Here is a 23,978-nt window from a genome sequence, read left to right on the forward strand (position 1 = left end):
ATGGTCATAGCTACTTACCTCGATCCGCTGCAATCCCTTTAACTTCAGAAAATCCTAGTCCAATAAATAACAAGTGTGTTAAAACTCATCCAACATCCTTTAGATCCCCTTTTAACGATGGCTAAAATATTATAAATCTAACGTCGTTTTCTACCCTTAATGTTACTTCAAATAACTACCTTCTCGACAAATCCTTACACTAGTAACATAAAAAGATAATTAATTTAGTTAACATAACATCAAAACAGCTCCATATATGCATTTAATCACTTAAAACAGAACATAATTATATATATATACAAAACAGAACATTAAAACAGCCTCTCATATATATTTATACTTAAAACAGAACATTGAAACAGCCTTTCAAATCTATTTACATGGAAAGCAACCTCTCAAACAACCTTATATATTTATATATCTGAAATACCACCTCAAAACAACTTTGTATACACTTGGTTGGAAAAATAGAACACATGCACATAAATACATACCAAACCACAACATAAAGAGATGAAAATAAAATACAAATTGACACAATACAACACATCGTTCGGTTGATCCTAACAACACTTCAAAACCATGTACATATATTTATAAGATGGTTGATGTATAAAAAAAAATCCATATATCACTTACACTAAGAAATGAGTTAGGAACCCTTACCCCAAATTTCTTCACTTCTTGAAAGATGAAAACACTTGGAAATTCCAAGTATAAGAATCCTCAAAGTGGTAAAGAAATAGATAAAGTGCACGGTTTGGAAAGATTTAACTTTCTTTATTTCTTTTGGGAGCTCACATGGTTTAGGTGATAGAAAGAAGGATTGGTTCTTCTCTTGAACTAAAAGAAAGTGAAGGAAGAAGGAGATATACGATGGCTTGAAAAAGTGTAAACTCTTTAGGAAATGAAAAGGGGTCAAAGCTTATCTCTTGAGGTGCATGTTGGACGTCCTAGATTAAGCCTAAGAAGATAAAGCTTATACCTAATTCAATCCAAGGGTGTAAGTTCAAAGGGTCTAATGCATAATTAATTCAAAGTGAAGGACTTAAAAGAAAGTATATTAAGGATATAAAAATATACTCTCATCTCATTTTAATAATTCACATAAAATAAAAACACTCACATCTTAAAATAAAATAAATTGAATTAATAAACTAATAAAATCTTTACATGAAAATATTTAACTTAAAGATTAAAATAAAATGACGTAAAGACTCACGGAGTAAGACTAGGGTATTCCAGAGAGATAGGAGGAGACGTGAACCTAGAGGAGAACATGAGTATGAAGATGAAGGAGATGGTGAGGATGAGGAAGACCTAATTTCTGAAGTTGGGATGGGTAGGCATAGAGGAGTCAGGCGTGAAAGAGGATTTAGGGGAAACCCACGGGGTCATGATGGAGTAGATAGGGACCTTGAGAGCATCAAAATGAAAATACCATCTTTCCAAGGTAGAACTGACCCTGAAGCTTATTTAGAATGGGAGAAGAAGATAGAGTTGATCTTTGATTGTCATAACTATTCAGGCGAAAAGAAAGTGAAGTTGGCAGTAATTGAGTTCACTGATTATGCTATTATTTGGTAGGATCAATTAGTGACCAATAGGAGGAGGAATTATGAGAGGCCTATCGAGACATGGGGAAAGTTGAAAGCTCTCATGAGGCAGAGATTTGTACCTAGCCACTACTATAGGGATCTCTACCAAAAATTACAAAATCTTACACAGGGGTCTAGGAGTGTGGAGGACTACCATAAGGAGATGGAGGTGGCTACGATACGGGCGAATGTAGAGGAGGATAGGGAGGCCATTATGGCTAGATTGTTGTGTGGTTTGAATAGGGAGATAGCCAACGTGGTTCAGTTGCAACATTATGTAGAAATAGAAGACATGGTGCACATGGCTATGGAGGTGGATAGGCAATTAAAGAGGAAAGGGACATTAAGGTACACTTCAGTTTCTAGCACTCCTTGGAAACCAAAGTGGGAGAAAGATGGTCAAGCTGTAACAAAGGCAAAGACAGAACCACCTAAAGGAAAAGATGAAGGAACTAGCAACAAACCCAAGATAGCATCCCAACCTTCTAGAAATAGAGATATTAAATGCTTTTAGTGTTTGGGTTCAGGGCACATTGCTTCTCAATGTCCAAACAAACGTGTGATGATTATGCATAACAATGGGGAGGTGATGACTGCAAGTGAGGATGATCGTGATGAGATACCTGAGTTGGAGGATGCTAGTGATGATGATGGAGTAGAATACCCCGTAACAAGTGAGTCCCTTGTTGCCAGGTGTGCTCTCAACACACAAATTAAGATGGATGAAGCAGAGCAACAGAGGGAGAACATTTTCCATACTAGATGCCACATCAATAGCAAGGTATGTAGTATGATCATTGATGGGGGGAGTTGTACTAATGTTGCCAGAACTACTTTAGTTGAGAAATTGAATTTACCTACCCTGAAACACTCTCGACCATACAAGTTGTAGTGGTTGAATGATTGTGGGGAGGTTAGGGTAGATAGACAAGTGTTAGTTACTTTTTCCATTGGGAAATATCAAGATGAAGTGCTTTGTGATGTTGTGCCTGTGTATGCTGGCCATATCTTGTTGGGGAGGCCATGGCAGTATGATAGGAGAGTGATACATGATGGATTCAAAAATATGTATAGCTTTGTAAAGGAGGGCAAAACAACCAAGCTTGCTCCTTTAACTCCAAGACAGGTCTATGAGGGCCAACTGAAACTAAAAAGTGAGGTTGCTCAAAAAAGAAAGAGTGAAACGGAGTGTGACGCCCCCAAATCCCCACGCACGGACACGGGAAAATCGAGACGTCTGGATGATGACATCACGGGTCACCACCCTATCGACGTGTGCCAAGTGTGTGTATAAGCAACGAATGTGCATGAGAAACACGCAGCGGATAGAAAAGTCAATAACTAAGTACCAGAATTTTTCTTAGTTTAATATAAAGCTATTTAAAACATACGTAATAAAATATTACAAAGCACAAATATTGTTTTTAAACCAAACAACAAAGCTTAAACTTTAACTTCAGCACCCCGGCGGAGCCGGATCCTCGGGCTCGGCCTCTTCCTCTTCCTCGAACTCTGCACCAAAATCTACGGAACCAAAAATGGTGCCGCAGGTAAGTAAACTCCAAACACCACTAGATAAAAATATATAAAACTCAAACAATATGCATGAAAGAAAAACCAATGCACATACGCCATAAAATCATAATTTTTTCCACGCACGCCAAAAAACCATTTGGCCCACAAAAACATATCTTCAAAACCAAGCCTCGCCATTATCCTAGATAATGGCCCAAACCACCATTTTCCCAAAACATGGATCAGAAGCCTCAGTACATCCTCGCCATTATCCCAGATAATGGCCCAAACCACCATTTTCCCAGAAAATGGATCAGAAGCCTCAAAAACCAAACCTCGCCATTTTTCCAGAAAATGGCCCATATCCGAAAACCATAAAAATAATCCGATTATGCATGCACCATGATCTCCCCTAGCGATCATCCGCACACCCTGGCTCTGTGCCACATCGCAGGTAACAACTACGCATGTGACACCTAAACGAGTAATGCCCAGACTCGCGCCCCGCGCATACCTGGCCAGGCCATCCTCTAGTCCCCACCACTCTAGGGACCACGGAGTTGACACGACAGCGTTATCGTATCGTGCGATCCGGTCATCGCCCTACGACAATCCAGGGGATGTCACTCAGTATTATCCACTCCCGAGTGACCAGAGGAGCTCCACTGAGATAATAACCCATCCCGGCTTGGGCACGTGAGACACACGCACCCAAAAACCATTTACGCTAATAAAATGGGATTTTCTCGATTAAAATAAAATGCACAAATATGCAATATGCAACGCACACCTCATGGCACGAATAACCAACCAAATCACAAACAAACATAACCAAGCACTCCGTCCTCAATCCATCCGACCCCCGAACTCCTCGAACTCAGTCCGGAATCAGCCAACCAACAGATAAATATTTATTGTATGAGCAAAATATATTTAAATCCAAAAGTAGAGTTTGGAAAATACTTACAGCGCTATATGATATTTTTAGAAAGCTCACGGCGTTGCAAACGGCGGAAGGAAAGCAATGTAACAGTGAAATTTCACTGTGGCCGTGGGTTGTAAAATACCCAGTTTTGAACGGTGACAAACCAAGGCTCGGGATTGATAGGGAATGGTCTAAGGATGTTTATGAAGTTAAGGGAAGTGGAGTTTGGCCGTGGGTGGCGGCGAAAACGGCAGAGGAAGGGTTGAAATGCCCAAAACGGAAACTAGCTCGTGGGAGCTATTCCTGTGACAGTTAGAGGCCGGAAATGGGTGGGTTAGGACGGCAAGGAGTCGGTGATGAAGTGGTGAAGAGGTGGTGGCCGGAGGTGGAGCGACGGCGGCAGATCGGAGTAAAAACCTTGTGGCTTGATGGGCTTTTTCCGGCTAAACGGCAGCTCCATTGGTGATGAAAATTGGTGGGGTGGTTCACCGGAGGGAGGGGAAGAAAATGGTGGGGGTAGTGTGCCGCACGGTGGCCGGAGGCGGTGGGTCTGGGCAGATGATGTGTTCGGCGTGAAGGAGAGGAGAGAGAGAGAGACGGACGGGGGAGGGGGGTCGCGTGGGAGGGAAGGGGAAAAAGGAAGAAAAAAGAAAAAGAAAAATAGAAAAAAGAAGGAAAAGAGAAAAAAGAGAAAAAGGAAAAAGAGAAAAGAAAAGATGGAGGGAATAAATGAGGTCCAATCCTCACTCCGGAAAACAAAACAGATCCGTCGAAAACGAGATTAAAAACCGTAAAAAGACTAAATAAATAAAACACAACATCAAATAAATAAAAACCAATTTAAAATGCAATAATTTAAAATAAATAAATCAATATATTAATTAAATTAAAAACAACCCTTCAGTTAAAAAAACACGTAAAAGCAAGTCGTCACACTGAGAGTGATAAAAAAAGAAAGAATGAAAAAGAGATTGAGCAAAAAAGAAAGTGTGAAAAAGAAAGAGAATCTATTAAGAGAAAAGGAAAGACAAAAGTAAGTTTCTATGCAAGAGAGAGTGAGGTTAACAGGGCTTTCTTAGCAAATCGCCCTATTATTTTTCTTGTCTACAAAGAGTCTTATCTTAATCTTGATGAAACTAACCAGCCTCTTCCTAGTTTTGCTATTTCTTTGTTGCAAGAGTTTGAGGATGTATTCCTAGAGGAAATGCCTAATGAGTTGCCACCCATTAGAAGCATTGAGCACCAGATTGATTTTGTGCCTAAGGCTGCTATTCCAAACCGACCAGCTTATAGAAGTAATCCAGATGAGACAAAGGAACTTCAGAGGCAAGTTGAGGATTTGATGAGCAAGGGGTACGTGAGGAAGAGCATGAGCCCATGTGTAGTACCAATGCTTCTAGTACCTAAGAAGGATGGGACCTGGTGGATGTGCGTTGATTGCAGGGCGGTTAATAATATCATGGTAAAAGTATCGCCATCCTATTCCTAGATTAGATGATATGCTCAATGAATTGCATGGCACATGTATTTTCAGTAAAATTGATCTTAAAAGTGGGTACCATCAAATTAGAATGAAAGAGAGTGATGAATGGAAAACTTCTTTTTTAGACTAAGTATGGGCTTTATGAATGGTTGGTTATGCCATTTGGACTTACAAATGCGAGCAGTACTTTCATGAGATTAATGAACCATGTCCTACGTGCATTCATAGGCAAGTTTGTGATTGTGTACTTTGATGATATCCTAGTGATTGAGCTGAAATATTGCATGTTTTAGCTATTTAAAACCAATATATTTTAAATTCTTTGTGACACTATTATTGGTTTTAGATGGAAAAATGGTTAATAAGCATAAATACGAGTTGTGATTTTTAATTGATTGATATCATGTTTATGCTTAATTTTATAACTATGATTTAATGGGACAATATTTCCACACATATATAGTCTATTTTTTATAATCTATTTTTCTTTTAATTTATTTTTGAGTGTTATTTCTTTCTTCTTATTTTCAGCTTAAATAAAATTCAAATGAGATTCGGTGGGAACTTTTGACCAAAAGTGCATATTAATTGAGAGGAATGAAAAGAAGAAGGAAGAGATGTACTTGAGCAACTGAAAAGTATACAAAATGAAGATGAATAATAAATAACTTTCGGTGGTTATTTTCTTCCTTTGATTATTCAAGATGCATGTGATCTTTATGGATGAACGAAACTCACAGAGGCACGTATGTTGAAAAAGAAAAAAAGACGGAAGAAAAAGAAGCACGCCTGGATTTTCAAAAATTACGGAAAGCGAAGGAGCATGCTGGTCTGGACGTATACGGGAAGGCTGATTAGTTCGGTGAATTGTTTATGCAGAAAAAGTGGATTTTGATGTTGAAGACCTTAGGTGGTGCAGAATTGATTGGATATTATATTTTTTTGGAGCCGACTTGAGGCAGCTATATATATATTGCTGGACGGAAGGAAGGATGGAGAGGGGGAGGTGGAAAGGAAAGGGGTACGTGGGGGAGTAGGTAGGAGGGTTGTTTGATTGGGGGTTAGAGTTGGGACGGTAGAGAGGGTGAGTAGAGAAAGGGAGACGTGTAGGTGGTGATTTGCTGGGATTGATTTACGTGGAAGTCTATAGAAAGGGAAGAAGGGGGTGTCGTGCTTAACTTGGCTGGAGTGAGACTTGGCTGAGGTAGGAATTTATGTGAGCTCTCATTAAAGAAAAGAAGGTGAGATGAGAGAAGGGAGTCGGTTGGAATAGGATAATTTTCTGAGACGTGGAAGTATTTGAGTTAAGGGAGAGTCGGTGGATGCTTTTGAGTTGAGAAGTGTCGATCAAGATTTTATTTTTCTATTCTGGTACGTGCAGCGTTGGAGTTAGGGGGAGTGATTTAAAGGGTCGGTCAGTGGAGATTTGGGAGAGAGTCAGTTGGAGTTTTATTTTACGTGAGAGGGAGAGTGGACATTGGGAGTTGAGGGAGTCAGTGGGAGATTCTAGATTATTTTCCAGGCTATACTCTTTTACGTGAGAGGGAGAGTGGACAGGATTTTGCACAAAGGTCTATTGGTTCAGACGAAGAACAAAGGAGCGGCTGGGTTCATTTCTATTTTCTACAATTCAGCGACGGCATGGATTTTATTCTCTCGGCGTTGGTTGGGTTTCAGATTTTGTTGTTTCTAAGTTATTTTCTAGTATTTCTTGTGTTTTATTTTAGTTATTTAATGAAGGATATTTATGTGATTTTTATAGCACTTGTAATGAATATGTTTGGCTAAATTTTTATACTAAGGTTAGAGGTGAAGTTTAATGATTTAAATATTATTTTCGGATCCACGTAAAATTTATTTTGTGAGCTTGATCGATTGAAGAATTTTATTATTGGATATTTTGATTATCTATATATTTATCTTGAATCATTGTGATTTCTGAATACAGTGAATGCTTGAGGAATCCCTGTGATATTCAAATAGATTTATGAATGTTTTAATCATCAATCGTTCATACTTAATCATAAGCGACTATTTTTCTTGATCCTAAATGCTAAATCTTCCAATTAAACGGAATCATTATTCTAGTTTAATTGAAGTAAATCGATCAGAAATAATATCATAAATTATTAGACGGATCCTCGAAACCTTAGACTTTCTCTATATCAATTCATTTATCATTTTAGTTTGATTCATTTATTTTACAAGTCTTCATCTTTATATTCGATTGTAAGTTTCTTTTAGTAATTTCGTTTCATTGTCTGAATTTATTTTCTTTATCACAAAAGTCAATCCCTGTGGATTCGATCCTATAAGATACTACAACACCTATATACTTGCAGGTAAAACTGCACTAAATGTTTGATTCATTAATTTGAGTCAAAGTTTAGGCGCAACAAGTTTTTAGCGCCGTTGCCTGGGATTGCAATGTTTGATAATTGTTTCAAAAAAAAAAATACTTTAGTAATCTTTTGCTAATTTTCTCATATTCTCTTTGCAGGTACGATTTTTGTTATTTTGACGGGAAAGGGATCAAGTAACATTGCTCCTATATTCATATCATTTGGTAATCTCATTCCAAAAAAAAAAAATTACTTTCTTGCTTGTTTTGCATTTTGTTTTTTTTTTAGTTTTTGAGTGTGCTTGATCCTTTATGATGAATGATCTCGTGGTAATGTGATCAAATTGGTAAATTGAGAAGAGAGAAAATTGTTTTAAAAGAATTGGTTGATAAGTTGGACATACTGTACTGCTTTTAGAACCCCGATTCGTATGTCAGCATATCGACTCATTTTTGGAAAGGCATGTCACTTGCCTGTGGAATTGGAACACAAAGCTTATTGGACAATCAAGAAATTTAATTTTGATGTGGATAAAGCTTACTCTCTTCGTAAGTTTCAGCTTAATGAGTTAGAAGAAATCAGGAATGAAGCTTACAAAAACTCTTGTATTGCCAAGGAGAGAATGAAAATCTTTCATGACAAAAATCTTTTTCAAAAATCTTTTCAGCCTTCACAAAGTTTTGTTGTATAATTCAAGGTCCCATTTATTTCCTGGCAAGCTTCGATCCCAATGGATCGGCCCCTTTGTTGTAAAAACTGTTTATCCTTTTGGGGCCATTGGGATAGAAAATTTAGAAAATGGTAATGTTTTTAAAGTTAATGGACAAAAGTTGAAACCATTTTTGGGTGATTTTACTCCAGAGGTTGAGTTCACTACTCTGCAGGATCCTGCTTATCAGAATTAACTTCTGATTCCTCATTGTATATACCGTATTTGTTTATTTTGTTTTTCTTTCTTTCATTTTTTTTTTTGTCTTTTAACTTTGACAGAAATCTACTCCTTGTGTGCACTCGAGTATCTCAGGTGAATTCTTTCCTCTCTGTTTAATCATTTTCGTCTCAATATATGTTCTGCATTATTTATCTTGCTCCAATTCATGCCTATATAGCATACATCATCGAACATTCAATTGCTGAACATTGAGGACAATGTCACATTTAGTTGGGGGGAGGGTTTTCTGTTGAAAATGTGTTAGTACCAAAAAAATAATAATAATAATAAATAATAATAATAATAATAATAATAATAATAATAATAATAATAATAATAATAAAAATAATAATAATAATAATAATAATAACAATAAAAAATTTGTGAGGTGTATTGAAACATAAATGATTAACACACACTTCTGGCATTTTTGTTAGATTTGAGTATATTGGTGGAGTAGTTGAGCGGAATTATTTTGTGAAGATTTATTTTCAACCTTAAGTGTGACGCCCCCAAATCCCATGTACGAACACGGGAAAATCGAGACGTCTGGATGATGACATCACGGGTCTCCACCCAATCGCCACGTGCCAAATGTGTCTACATGCAACATGTGTACAAAAAGAAACACGCAGCGGATAACGAAAGTCATAACTAAGTACCAGAATTTTGTTTAGTTTAATACAAAGTTGTTCAAAACATACATACTAAAATATTATAAACCACAAATATAGTTTCAAAACCAACTACAATGCATAAACTCCCAAATCAAAACTCTGGCAGAGCCGCATCCTCGGGCTCAGCCTCCTCCTCCTCCTCGATCTTTGCATCAAAATCTAGGGTACCAAAAATGGTGCCGCAGGTAAGTAAGATCCAAACACCACTAGATAAAAGCATATTAAAACTCAAACAATATGCATAAAAGAATGCAAATGCACATGAGCCGTAAAACCATATTTTCCCACGCAAGCCAAAAATCTCATTTGACCCCAAAAACGTATTACTTTCCAACTCACGCCAAAAGTCTCATTTGGCCCAAATCCAACTCATAACAATAACCAATTAGCCCGAATGCACCATGACCTCCCCTAAGGGTCATCCGCACACCCTGGCTCCTATGCCACACCACAGCTAACGACCACGCGTGTGACACCTAAATGAGCGATGCCCAGTTCCGCGCCCCGTGCGTTCGTAGCCAAGCATCCTGTAGCCCTCGCCAGCGAAGGGCCATGGAGTTGATACGAGAGCGTTACCATCCCGCCCGCTCACGTTGTCGCCCAGGGACAACTCAGGGGATGTCACTCAGTATATTACGCTCCCGATTGACCAAAGGAGCTCCACCAAGATAATGCCCCATCTCGGCTTGGGGTCGTCATACACATGCACCCCGAAAATTCATTTACACATATAACACCGGTTTTTCTCAATTAAATAAAATGCACGTGCATGCACCATTTAAATGCAACCTCAAGGCACAAAACAACCAACCAATCACAAATCAACAAACCAAGCAACTCCATCCTGAATCCATCCGACCCCCAAACTCCTCGGACTCAGTCCAGAATCAACCAACTAGCAGTCAAATAATTATTGAAAGAGAAAAAATATATTTAAATCTAAAATAAAGTTTGGAAAATACTTACAGCGCTATAAGGTATTTTTTGAAAGCTCGCGGCGTTACAAACGGCGGAGAAAAAGCAACGTAGCAGTGTATTTTACATTGTGGCCGTGGGTAGTAAATTACCCACTTTCGAACGGGGACAAACCAAGACACGAAATTGATAGGGAATGGTCTAGGGATGTTTATGAAGTTAAAAGAAGTGATTTTTGGCCGTGGGTGGTAGTGGAAATGGCGGTGGAAGCGCCAAAAGAGGCTAGACGGAGTCGAGCTCGTGGGAGCTACTCCGGCAATGGATCGGAGCTGAAAATGGGTGGGTTAGGTCAACAAGAGGTAGGGGAAGAAGTGGTGAAGAGGTGGCAGTCGGAGGTGGAGCGATGGCACCGGAAACGGCTCAAAACCTTGTGGAAAGGAGGGGCTCTAGGTGTTTAACGGTGGCTCGGATGGAGGTGATTTTTGGTGGGGGTGTTCACTGGCCGGAGGGGAGTCTGAGGGTCATGGCTGTGTCGGCCACGTCGGCCGGCGACCTCCGGCCGACGTTAGGTCTGGGTGATTCAACAGACGGTGACGGGAAGGAGAAGAAAGAAGCAGCTCGCGCGCATGGGAAGGAGGAAGAAGAAAGAAAGAAAAAGAAAGAAAAAGGGAAAAAGGGAAAGAAAAAGAAAAGAAAAAAGAAAAAAGGGAAAAAGAAAAGATGAGAGAAAAGAAATGAGGTCCAGTCCTCACTTCCGGAATTCAAAAACTGGTCCCACAAAAAAGATTTTAAAAACATAAAACGAATAAAATAAATTAAACACTACATCAAATAAAATAAAACCAATTTAAAATACAATAATTTAAAATAAAAGAACTACTATATTAATTAATTAAAAACAACTCATTTAGTGAAAATACACGTAAAAACGGGTCATCACATCCTCCCCCCCTTAAAAACAAATTTCGTCCTCGAAATTTGCAAGATCAAACACCAACTTGAAACAAGCCACATAATTCCACTGAGACCAAGTTTAAGAAACGTACCGTCATTTACTCAAACAAGTAGGGGTACTGCTCCCTCATATCAGCTACTCTCTCACAAGAGAAATCTTAAGCTAACGGATCCCCCCATGCCACCTTTACCAGAGGTATCGTCTTGGATCTCAACTGTTGCTCTTTCCAATCCATGATCTGCGACGGAACAACCTCATAAGTAAGGTCCGGTTGCAACTGAATATGCTCTGGGTCGACAAAGTGCGACTCTTGTTGTCCAAAACTCTTCTTCAAGGATGATACATGGAAGACATCGTGAATGTCCCCAAAATATTCTGGCAAAGCAACTCTATAAGCGACGAACCCTACCTTCTCCAAAATCTGAAAAGGGCTGACATATCTCGGATCCAGTTTCCTCTTTTTACCAAAACGCTTAACTCCTTTCATGGGAGAGACCTTGAGATAAACCCAATCACCTTCTTTAAGAGATAACTCTCTCCTCCTAGTATCTGCGTAGCTTTTCTGATGAGTCTGAGCTGCCGCCATTTTATCCCTGATAATCCGAACTTGGCTTTGCCTCTCTTGAATTATTTCAGGCCCAATAATTTTATTCTCCCCGACTTCATCCTAACATAAAGGCGATCTGCACTTTCTCCCATAAAGAGCTTCATAAGGAGCCATCTGAATGGACGCATGGAAGCTATTATTATACGCAAATTCTATGAGCGGCAAGTGATTTTCCCAACTCCCTTGAAATTTCATGACACATGCTTGCAACATATCTTCAAGGGTCTGAATGGTGCGCTCTGATTGGCCGTCCATGTGAGGGTGATATGCTGTACTGAACTTCAACTTAGTACCCAATGCTGCCTGCAAACTTTTCCAAAACTGAGACGTGAACCTTGGGTCCCAATCCGACACAATACTCTTCGGTATGCCATGCAACCGCACTATCTCTTTCACATACAAGCGAGTCAACTTACCCAAGGAATCAGTGTTATTAACAGGCAAGAAATGAGCACTCTTCGTTAACCGGTCAACACTCACCCAAATAGAATTCTTCCCACTAGGGGCCTCGGTAAGCCCACTACAAAATCCATTGTGATGTCATCCCACTTCAACTCAGGAATAGGGAGAGGTTCGAGCATACCGGCGGGTCTTTGATGCTCGGCCTTGACTTGACCGCATGTGTGGCATTTCACGATATACAAGGCAATATCCTTCTTCATTCCATCCCACCAATAATTTTTCTTCAAGTCTCGGTACACCTTCGTACTGCCAGGATGGACTGAATATGGGGCCGCATGAGCTTCTGCCATGATCCGCTCCTTGAATTATGAATCTTTGGGGACCACTCTACGATCTCGAAACCGAAGTATTCCATCCTTATCCATACTATAATGCAACGGCCCTCGAGATTTTCTGACTCTCTTTCTGATATCCAACAGCTTTGGATCCTTCCTTTGAAGAGTCTTCAATTTCTCAAAATCAGCTACTCGAATATCAAGAATTGAAGATAATATCTCCTCTTGCTGTGAACTTTCAATAACGAGTCTTCTCATCCCGCAAAGTAAAGAATCCAATTCTGACGATTCGGCTTCATCTTCCAAGTGTGACTTTCGACTCAATGCATCAGCAACTATATTTGCCTTCCCTGAATGATACTTGATCTCGCACTAGTAGTCACTGATTAACTCTAGCCATCGCCTCTACCTCATGTTCATATTCTTCTGGGAAAACAAGTGCTTCAAGCTCTTGTACATCAAAGTCTCATATTTGCCCTTGAAATACTTAAACTATAATATCATTTCATTTATATATTGTAGGGCAATTATGGAAGGAAAGAAAGAATGGGACCTATGAGGAAATAGAAGAATTGATTATGGTTTTATGGAATCTCATCTAATAGAGATCAATTGCACTTCACTCGGACAACCAACAGCAGGAGCACGCCGAAAATATCATGCTGGACGCAGCACGTTGCAGTAGAGTGGGGCTGGTTTATTTTATTTTTCACTTTCTTTTCGTTGGAGACCTTCATGCAGCAAGGAAACTCACACATGCAGAAAACGTGGGACCAGCTCAGACATGCAGAAAATGTGACAGCAGCTCACACATGCAATAAACCTGCAGCAAGGAAACTCACTCGGACGTGCAGCAGCTGGACGTGCAGGAGATTAGTTATGTGCTGCTGGAAGGCAAGCTGTTCATTTCAGCTTTCTTGCTTCTGCACATGGAAGGTCACCACGGCATCACATGGATAGCACTCACTCCGAAAGCAGGAGCAATGCAGCTCATGCATCATTTCGTTGGAAAGCAGCTTTTGGCATGTGAAGCTGAGAGATGGAAGCACGTTGAAGACAGCAGGATGCTGGAACTCACGGATGGAAGGGAAACAAATCAACAAACATAGCCGGACAGCAGCACACCACACGTGCTGACCATTGCAAGATAAATAGAACCAAGCACATGGCTGGAAGACAAGCTGTTCACTTCACCTTTCTTGCTTCTGCACATGGAAGTTGAAGATACAGCAGCAGAGCTTTTTATTTCTCTTTCTTTTTCCGACAACTGGACAGGAAACAGCAGCAGAGTTTATTCCTTCTTTCTTTTTCAGGTAGCTGGCAACAGCAGGAGCTTTTACTTCTTTTATTTCTTTCCTTCTCATTAGAGACGCTGGCAGTTTTTTCCTTTTTAAGACTTCACCTGGTTTTTGTTTAGCAGCAGAGTAGAGTAGTCTGAAGTTTATTCATTTTCTCTTCTTTTTCATTTGGACAGAAGGCAGTTTGCTTTGTCTTCATGCATTTAATTTTCATTTAGACATTGGCATGCTATTGGTCTTTACGGCTGGAGGTGTTTTCCAGACCAAGGACTCATCTTTCATTTTCGTTTTGGAGTTGTCTTCATTTGGACGCAGCAAGTGGCAAGACAGCAAGCGGCTGGTTTTGTTTTTCAGGCATTAATTTCATTCTTGCTTTTTGTTTTAGACGCTAGCAGCAGATTTTCATAGCTTTCTTTTGGTTTACATTCGGCAGCACAGTAGAGTAGATTATTATCTCTTTTCTTTTTCGTGTAGCTGGAGGCAGTAGTAGAGTGAGCTTTGAGTTTATTTTCTTTCTCTTCCGTTTAGTAGCAGGCGGCTAGTTTTTTTATCTTACACACATTATTATTCTTGTCTTCGTTTTATTTTTATGGGTTGCTCTTCATTCTATTTTCTGCAATTTATGTTTCAGTTTTCATTTTAGTGTTTGTTCTCCTGCGGGCGGTGGCAGCATCTTTAGGATTTATCTCATTCGGATATTTTCTCAGATTTTGTCATGACTCAACTTAGATTTATTTTTATCGCTAGAAACATTATGTGTAGCTAATTTTTTAAGCTTGGGTTGTGGAATGAAGCTTGATTTGTTTTGGATTCTAGATCGGTGCAATATTTTGTCGATAAATGATGATTTCTCTATATTACTAGTCGGATTTGAATTAAAAATAGATTTTGGCTCTTGCTCTTGTTTTGTTGTTGACGTAAGGCACAACAAAAGCTTGAAATTATCAAGGCTTTTCTCGATTGATTGTTAATGTGTATTTGGCTAGTAAAGTAAAGAATCCCTTAGAAAAAAATATTGCAAAAACTTGAGCATAACTTTTTATCTTCCGTTTATCAATGCCTTGATTGGATTGTTAATCGAGAAAATTATCTAGAATCCAAAATAAAGAGAGTCTTATACCCAACCCAAGTGTTCGTTAATTTGTTTTTTTTATTAGAAACTCTAATTTCAACTTCGATTATCTTTTTGCATTGCATTTTAATTTTATTTTCATCTCTCATACTCGATTCATTTGTTACTCACAAATCTCTTATACGCTTTGATAACCCTTTGTCCCTGTGGAATACGATCCTGGACTTATCCTTGATACAACTTGACACTTCTACACTTGGAAGCACATTCGAGACCGAGTCAAGTTTTTGGCGCCATTGCCGGGGACAACTGGTGCTTAATTAGAGCATTCCTCTACTGCTGGGAGGACGTTTGTGGAGCTGTGAACCTTTTCACAGCCTGGGTGACATCTAATCTTTTTCCCTTCTCTCTGTTTATTTTTCATGGTCTTTGATTATCTACTCTTGTTTGTATGATTGGTTGGACTAGAGACCATACATCTCAACTATTTAGGACAGAATCATTGACATCTTTTAGCTCTGCATCATCTTCTGTTGAATCATCATTAGACACTGATAGCATCGTGGCTGAAAATGAGCATCATGATAGTGAAGTGGAGAATCCAAACAGGACACTTAGAGAATATCTTCAGCCTGTTAGGACTAGCACACCTTCTTGCATCATTTTACCTATTAATGCAAATGCTTTTAATTTCAAACCCGGGATGATTCCATTATTACCACACTTTCATGGTATGGAATCTGAAAACCCCTATTTGCATATCAAAGAGTTTGAAGAAGTGTGTTCCACATTCATGGATAGAACATGCACTGATGAGGTTATAAGATTGAAACTGTTTCCATTTTCCTTAAAAGACAAGGCTAAGACATGGTTGAATTCTTTAAGACCAAGATCCATTGGGACTTGGCAAGAAATGCAAACTGAGTTTTTAAAGAAATTTTTTCCCATGCATAGAACCAATGCTTTGAAAAGACAAATTATGAATTTTTGCCAAAAAGATGTGGAAACATTTTATCATTGTTGGGAACGATTCAAAGACCTTTTAAATGCATGTCCTTATCATGGATATGAGAATTGGAGGGTCATTAGTTTTTTTTATGAGGGGTTGCAACAAAAAATGAGACAATTTGTGGAAACCATGTGTAATGGAGCGTTTTTTAACAAAGAACCTGAGGAAGCTTTTGAATATTTTGATTATCTAGCTGAAAATGCACAATCATGGGATACATCTGATGTTCATGATAGGTCGGAAAGTTTAAGGACAATTTCAAGGGGTGGGAAATATAATCTAAGAGAAGTAGATGATTTGAATGCTAGGTTGACTATGATTTCTAAGAAATTAGAAACCATAGAAGTGAAGAAAGTGAATGAAGTACAAGCTGTACCTCAGATTACCTTGAGCTGTAATATTTGTGAGGGCCAAGGGCATTCAACTAATGATTGCCCAACCATTCCAGCTTTTAAAGAAGTTCTTTAAGATCAATCTAATGTTGTTAATATGGTTGCTAAATCTTTTTCAGGTCCTTATTCCAACACCTACAATTCGGGATGGAGAAATCACCATAATTTCAGTTGGAGAGGTGATCAAGCTGCTTTACCTGCACCCAACATAGCTAGTCCTTCACAAATTGTACGCTACACTACCCCAGGAGGTTTAGGACCATCTCAATATGCCAACCACATGGTCCCAGCTCAGAAAAGGAACCTTGAAGACAATTTCCAGCAATTATCCACCAACTTCCAGCAGCTGTCCACCAATTTTCAGCAATTCATGCAAAGCCAAGCTGCTATCAACAGTCAAAATTCACAAGCCATTGCTGAAATTCGAGGGTCAGTCACAAGGTTGACTACAACCATGAGTGCTCAAGAGAAAGGGAAGTTCCCTGCACAATCTCAGCCTAATCCCCAAGGCCAAAACCAGCAATTTCAAAGTATGGCAGGAGATTCAAATGTCAAGCAAGTCAAGGCTATTACAACCTTGAGAACTGGTAAGGTGATTGGCATTCCAGCTCAAGAGGTAGAAAAGAATGGTAACATGATTGAGCTAAAATATTGCATATTTTAGCTATTTAAAACCAATGTATTTTAAATTCATCATGACATTATTATTGGTTTTAAATGGAAAAATGGTTAATAAGAATGAATGCAAGTTGTGATTTAAATTGATTAATAGCATGAGTTTATGCTTAATTTAATAACTTGAGATTTAATTGGATAATGTTTATTCATATGCATATTTTATCTTATTTAGAAAGGTTGGTATGAGATAAATTTTGTATGTGATCCATATGTTAAACTTTTTGAATAGATTGGAAGTCATTAACGCATGCATAACTCAAAACAATGAATTTTGGCTTGTAGGTCCTATACACATGGCATGGAAAGAAATTGTCTTCCAAGTGGCTACATATCACATGGATTTAATCCATTCACATGGCAAGCTGGATTCCATGGAAGAAAAAGAAGGAAGTGTGATGTGCATGGTGATCCAAGTGAAGAGAAAGTTGATGCATATGAATTGGCTGAAACATGTGCAAGGTTGGAAGCTGAGAAATCGGCATGATTAAAGGGAAGTTGTTGGCTGAAACATGATCCCATTAAAGTGAAGAGAACCAGTGCATTTGAGCTACATAAACATGTGAAAAGCTAGAAAGAGGTCCGGTTATTAAATAAAGAAAAAGATGGTCTATTTGAGCTGCTGTCCACCGAATTGTCTCCACCAAATTTGACATTGAAAAAGTCATCAAAGGCTGCTGCCTTTCCACCGAATTGGACAAGAGCTGTTGGAGAAGAAAGATAGCTGGAAAATAAATTGATTAATTCGGTTTCAGCACATGGAGGGACACGGTGGAAGCATGGCATCATGGTTGTACATATTGCTTTGAATTTTAAAAGAACAATGCATCACATGGAAAGCATGAAAAAGCAAGACAATACATGCAAGTTGGGTCAATGTTTACGGCAATGAGAAGAGAAATGAGAGAAGTCGGTGGGTGAGTGTTGTGCTGAAACTGAAAAATAAAAAAGGAAAGAAAGCAAATTCGGTGCATGTGAGTCATGTGCTGGAATTAATTGAGAGAAGTCAGTGGGTGAGTGTTGTGCTGAAACTGAAAAATAAAAAAGGAAAGAAAGCAAATTCGGTGCATGTGAGTGTTGTGCTGGAATTAATTGAGAAAAAGGAGTGAAGAGCAAAGTCGATCCATGATTAGAGGAGAGCCATGCTTGACTTGTATAAAGCAAGAGTCGGCTGGAATTATTCTTAAAGTGAAGTGTGAATGCAAGATTGAGTGTGAATTCAAGTGGAGTGTGAATGCAAAATAGTGAAGTGTGAATGCAATTGAATGTGAATGCAAGAGGCGACCAAAATTAGGTGTGAATGCAAATGAAGTGTGAATGTGAGAGGCAACTAGCCAAGTTATTCGGTTATAAAAGGGGTGCAGTCCGAACTTACATTAGAGAATTTTCTGCTTTGTTATTTCTTTGTTATGTTCTTGAAAGAGTTGGCTCCTTCTTGTGTTCGGCAGGTTTGCCTTTTGGTTTCAATGTTTTGTTGTTTTAGAATTTTTATTAAGTGTATTAAGAATTGTTCCAGAATTTTATTTCATTAAGTGTAATACCTTAATTTCTATTAAGTGTGCTAGTTTGTTTCATTACTAGTTGGTTTTATGCAACAAAAGAATTATTTTAGAAGTTTTAATTAAATATGCTAGTTTGTTTTATGCAACAAAAGAATTATTTTAGAAGTTTTAATTAAATATGCTAGTTGGTTCCATACAACAAAAGAATTGTTCTAGGAGTTCTCATTAAGTTTGTTACCTTAATTTATTGCAAGAAAGGTTTGGTTGTAAGCTTTTGTTTTTTTTTTTTTTTTTTCTGAAACATCATACGTGGGGAGTAGAGGAATTGTTCTAGAGTTTTCATTAAAGGTTTGGAGATTAATTTTCAAGAGTGATACATGAGAAGTTGTTCCTTTTTGCTTTAGATTTCAATTGAATGGTGAAGGGGAGTTTCGTCTAGACTTTTCGTTCTCTATTTTTATTTAACTTCAGTTTAAAGTTTATGGAATACTTTTGAGATTTTTTTGGCTTAGAAGTTTAGGTAATTATTTGCTGTTTACTTATTTCATGTTATTTATTTTTCTCACTTATTTAAGCTTTCATTTAATAGTGATTACAATTGTTATGTGTTATTTTGAGAATTTGTGATTTAAATACAAAGATGAATTCTAGAATCTTGGTTTTAGGCATTTTCAATTTTCAGTTCATGTTTTGTCAATTACTTTCTAATTTAATTTAATTCTTAATTTAGTTTTATTAATTTCTGAGTTTAATCTATTAGTCATTTACATTCCAATCCAATAATCAAAATCTAAAAACATGAATCTAGTCCATGACTAGTAATCTCTTCCATCCATTGCACATATCATCCTCTTGTTTTCTCTTTGTGAAGTTTTTCACATTTTTTTCAACAAGTTTAATTTTAAATAACTTTCCCTGAGGAGACGATCTAGGAATTTGTTCCTAATTATTACACGACATCCTCCTGCACTTGGGATAGCATTAGTGCTACTCATTTTTGAGTGAGTCATAACACTTCTAAACCTCCTTTTCAAAATGAGGCACATGATCCTTTGGAATCTGAAAGTGTCCCAAGCACTACACTTGCACCTTTTCCTCAAAGGTTAACCCCTTTGCACAAATATAAGCATCACGCTGAAATTCTTGAAATTTTTAAGCAAGTTAGGATTAATATGCCATTGTTAAATGCTATTCAACAGATTCCTACCTATGCTAAATTTTTAAAGGATTTATGCACCGTAAATTGAAAATTGAATGTGCAAAAGAAAGCTTTTCTTACTGAGCAGGTTAGTGCTATTATCCAAACCCAACACTCCTCCCAAATACAAGGACCCAGGATCCCCTACCATAGCTTGCATGATAGGGAGCTCAAAAATAGGCCAAGCATTATTAGACTTAGGTTCAAGTGTGAACTTATTGCCGTATAATGTTTATGTTCAGCTTGGATTGGGTGAGTTGAAATCTACTTCTATCACATTGCAGTTGGCTGATAGGTCTATTAAGATTCCTAGAGGTGTTGTGGAAGATGTTTTGGTTCAAGTAGACAAATTCTACTATCCGTTAGACTTTGTCGTGCTCGACATGCAATTGACTACCCATTCTACTTTCCAAGCACCTGTTATCTTAGGAAGACCCTTCTTGGCTACTTCTAATGCACTCATAAATTGTAGAAGTGGAGTTTTAAAGTTGAGTTTTGGAAATATGACCTTGGAGCTAAATATTTTTAATCTTTGCAGGCAACCGCAAGAAGTTGAAGAAGTTCATGAAGTGAATTTGCTGGAAAATTTCATTGATGAAAATTTTGCACATTACTTTCAACTTATTGATTCTTTAGAGGAATTTGAAGAAGATTTGAAAATATTTGATAATGTTAATAACTCATCTCTTGTTTCCTCAATAGGTTAGCAAGTTACACCACCATGGAGGCCAAAATTTGAGCAACTTCCACCATTGACATCAACCCTCAAGCCTTCGGAGGAGCAATCCCCAACTTTGGACTTCAAACCTCTTCCATTGGAGTTGAAGTATGCTTTCTTAGGACCACAAAGCACCTTCCCTGTGGTAATTTCTTCTCACTTAACTAGTGAACAAGAAGATAAATTGCTAGATGTGCTTAAGAAGCATAAAAAATCTATTGGGTGGACAATGGTTGATATAAAAGGTATAAGTGCCTTGGAGTGTACCCATAGGATTTATTTAGAAGATGATGCAAAGCCTTCTAGGGAAATGCAAAGAAGGTTGAATCCCACAATGAAGGAAGTGGTTAAAGATGAGGTGTTGAAATTGCTTGATGTGGGTATCATTTACCCCATCTCGGATAGCAAGTTAGTAAGTCCTATTCATGTAGTTCCAAAAAAATCTAGGCTTACCATTGTTAAAAATGAACCAAATGAATCGATTCCTACTAGGATTCCTACTGGTTGGCGCATGTGTATAGATTATAGGAAGTTGAATGCCGCCACTAGGAAAGATCATTTTCCTTTGCCTTTTCTTGATCAAGTGTTAGAAAAAGTTGCTGGACATGCTTTTTATTGCTTCTTAGATGGATTCTCCGGTTACTATCAATTAAAAATAGCACCAGAGGATCAAGAAAAGACCACCTTTACTTGTCCTTTTGGTACTTTTGCTTTTAGGAGAATGCCTTTTGGTTTATGCAATACACCAGCAACTTTTCAAAGATGCATGCTTAGCATTTTTAGTGACATGATTGAGAACACCCCGGAAGTGTTTATGGATGATTTTTCTATATTTGGTGATTCATTTGAGAGTTGTTTAACCAATTTACAAGCTGTTTTGGCCAGGTGTGAAGAGAAGCAATTGCTACTTAATTGGGAGAAGTGCCATTTCATGGTACAACAGGGCATTGTTCTGGGACATATTGTTTCATCTAGAGGTCTTGAAGTAGATAGAGCAAAAATTGAGTTGATTTCTAAACTTCCTACACCTAAGTCAATAAAAGACATTAGATCTTTTCTTAGGCATGCAGGTTTTTATAGCAGATTTATCAAAGACTTTAGCTCTACTTCTAAGCCTCTATGTAAGCTATTGATGAATGATATAAAATTTGATTGGACACCCGAGTGTCAAGAAGCTTTTTGTTGGCTTAAAACTTTGCTAACCACTGCTCCTATTCTTCAACCTCCTGATTGGTCACTTACTTTTGAAATCATGTGTGATGCAAGTGATTTTGCTATGGGAGCTGTTCTTGGATAGCGTAGGAACAAACTTCCTTATATCATTTACTATGCAAGTAAAACTTTGAATTTTGCTCAAAAAAATTATTCTACTACTAAAAAAGAATTACTTGCTGTGGTATTTGCTTTAGAGAAGTTTCGTGCATATATTCTTGGTTCTCCTATAGTCATCTTTACTGACCATGTAGCTCTCAAGTATTTATTAACAAAGAAAGATGCAAAACCAAGGTTGATTAGATGGATACTTTTACTCCAAGAATTCAATATTATCATCAAGGACAAGAAAGGAGTAGAGAATGTGGTAGCCGACCATTTGTCTAGGCTCACAGTTGCTGAAACTGAACAACTGACACCTGTTCTTGATTCTTTTCCTAATGAACATTTTATATTAGTTAAAAATTTTCCTTGGTTTGCTACCTCATTGGAGCGCTCAAGATATACGGAAATTCATGCATGAGGTAAGATCGTTCTTTTCTGATGATCCTTAACCTTTTCAAGTATTGTTCAGATCAAATCATTAGGAAGTGTGTGCCCAATGATGAAATTTCTGGTGTCTTAAATTTTTGCCATACGGAAGCTTGTGGTGGGCATTTTTCAGCCCACAAAATAGTGGCCAAAATTCTTCAAAGCAGATTTTATTGGGCAACCATGTTCAAGGATGCCTTTAGTTTTTGTAAAACTTGTGAGCCTTGTCAGAAATTAGGAGGAATCACTAGGAGAAATATGATGCCTATGCAACCTATACTAGTGATTGAAATTTTTGACTGTTGGGGGATAGATTTTATGGGACCATTTCCTTCTTCTTATGGCTATTTATACATTTTGCTTGCTGTTGACTATGTTTCTAAGTGGGTTGAGGCAGTCCCTTGCAAATCTAATGATCATCAAGTTGTTTTAAAATTTTTGAAAGAAAACATTTTTGCAAGGTTTGGCATGCCTAAAGCCATAATTAGTGATAATGACACCCACTTTTGTAACAAGCATTTCTCGGCTTTAATGAAGAAGTATGGTATCCATCACAAAATCTCTACTCCCTATCATCCTCAAACCAATGGACAAGCTGAACTAGCAAATAGGGAGATTAAAAACATTCTTGAAAAAACAGTTAGCCCAAACAGGAAGGATTGGTCTTTGAGATTGTCTAATACCTTGTGGGCTTACAGAACAGCCTTTAAAACCATTTTGGGCATGTCTCCATATAGACTAGTGTATGGTAAGGCTTGCCATTTGCCTGTAGAGTTGGAACATAGAGCATATTGGGCCATTAAGTAATGCAATTTTAACATTGATAAAGCTGGTTGTGTGAGAAAATTGCAGTTGTCTGAGTTGGATGAGTTGAGGATGGATGCCTACAACAACTCTAAGTTGTCCAAAGAAAGAATGAAGAACTTCCATGACAAACACATCCAACGTAAGACTTTTGAGTCTAATCAAAAAGTGTTATTGTAAAACTCTCGGTTACACTTGTTCCCTGGTAAGTTAAGGTCTCGATGGAGTGGGCCTTATGTGGTACAAACTGTTTTTCCTCATGGTGCTATAGAGATAATGAATCCTCTCAATGGTAACATTTTTAAGGTTAATGGTCAAAGGCTCAAGCCTTTTATTTCTAACTTTGCACTTGAGGAATCTACTCTACATTTGCTTGATCCTAATTGATGGTTCTTGATCTATCCATTTCTTTTTATTGTTTTCTTTTGTTCTTTAGTTTTTATTTTTATTTTAGCTGCATTCTTTTCAAAGCTATCCAGGTACTTCCTTTTCCTCTTTCCTTCAGTTTTTCTTTGAATTTTCGGTTCTTCTTTTAGTTGTTTTGCCCCTTAACTGCTCTCTTTGTGTAAATTCTTTCGTTTCTCTTGCATCATTGAGGACAGTGCTACAATCTAGTTGGGGGGTGGAAGAGAATTTATTTCTCTATTTGCATGCCTTAGACATATTTTGGTCCACTTTGGGGGGAGTGTTAGTAATGAGTTGAAAGCAAATTAAATCCTTCATTCTTGAAGTTTACACGCTGGAAAGTGATTCAAAATAAAATAAAAATAAAAAAAAGAAAAAGATTTGTTGAGGTCATGGAACATGTGGAATGTAGTGCAAATATGAGTATATGTCAAAAGAGAGACTTATCCATTTTATTTAGTTGTTAAACCAAGTGAA

The sequence above is a fragment of the Carya illinoinensis genome, chromosome 11 (genome assembly GCF_018687715.1).
Source record: "Carya illinoinensis cultivar Pawnee chromosome 11, C.illinoinensisPawnee_v1, whole genome shotgun sequence".
In the NCBI taxonomy this organism is placed as follows: Eukaryota; Viridiplantae; Streptophyta; class Magnoliopsida; order Fagales; family Juglandaceae; genus Carya; species Carya illinoinensis.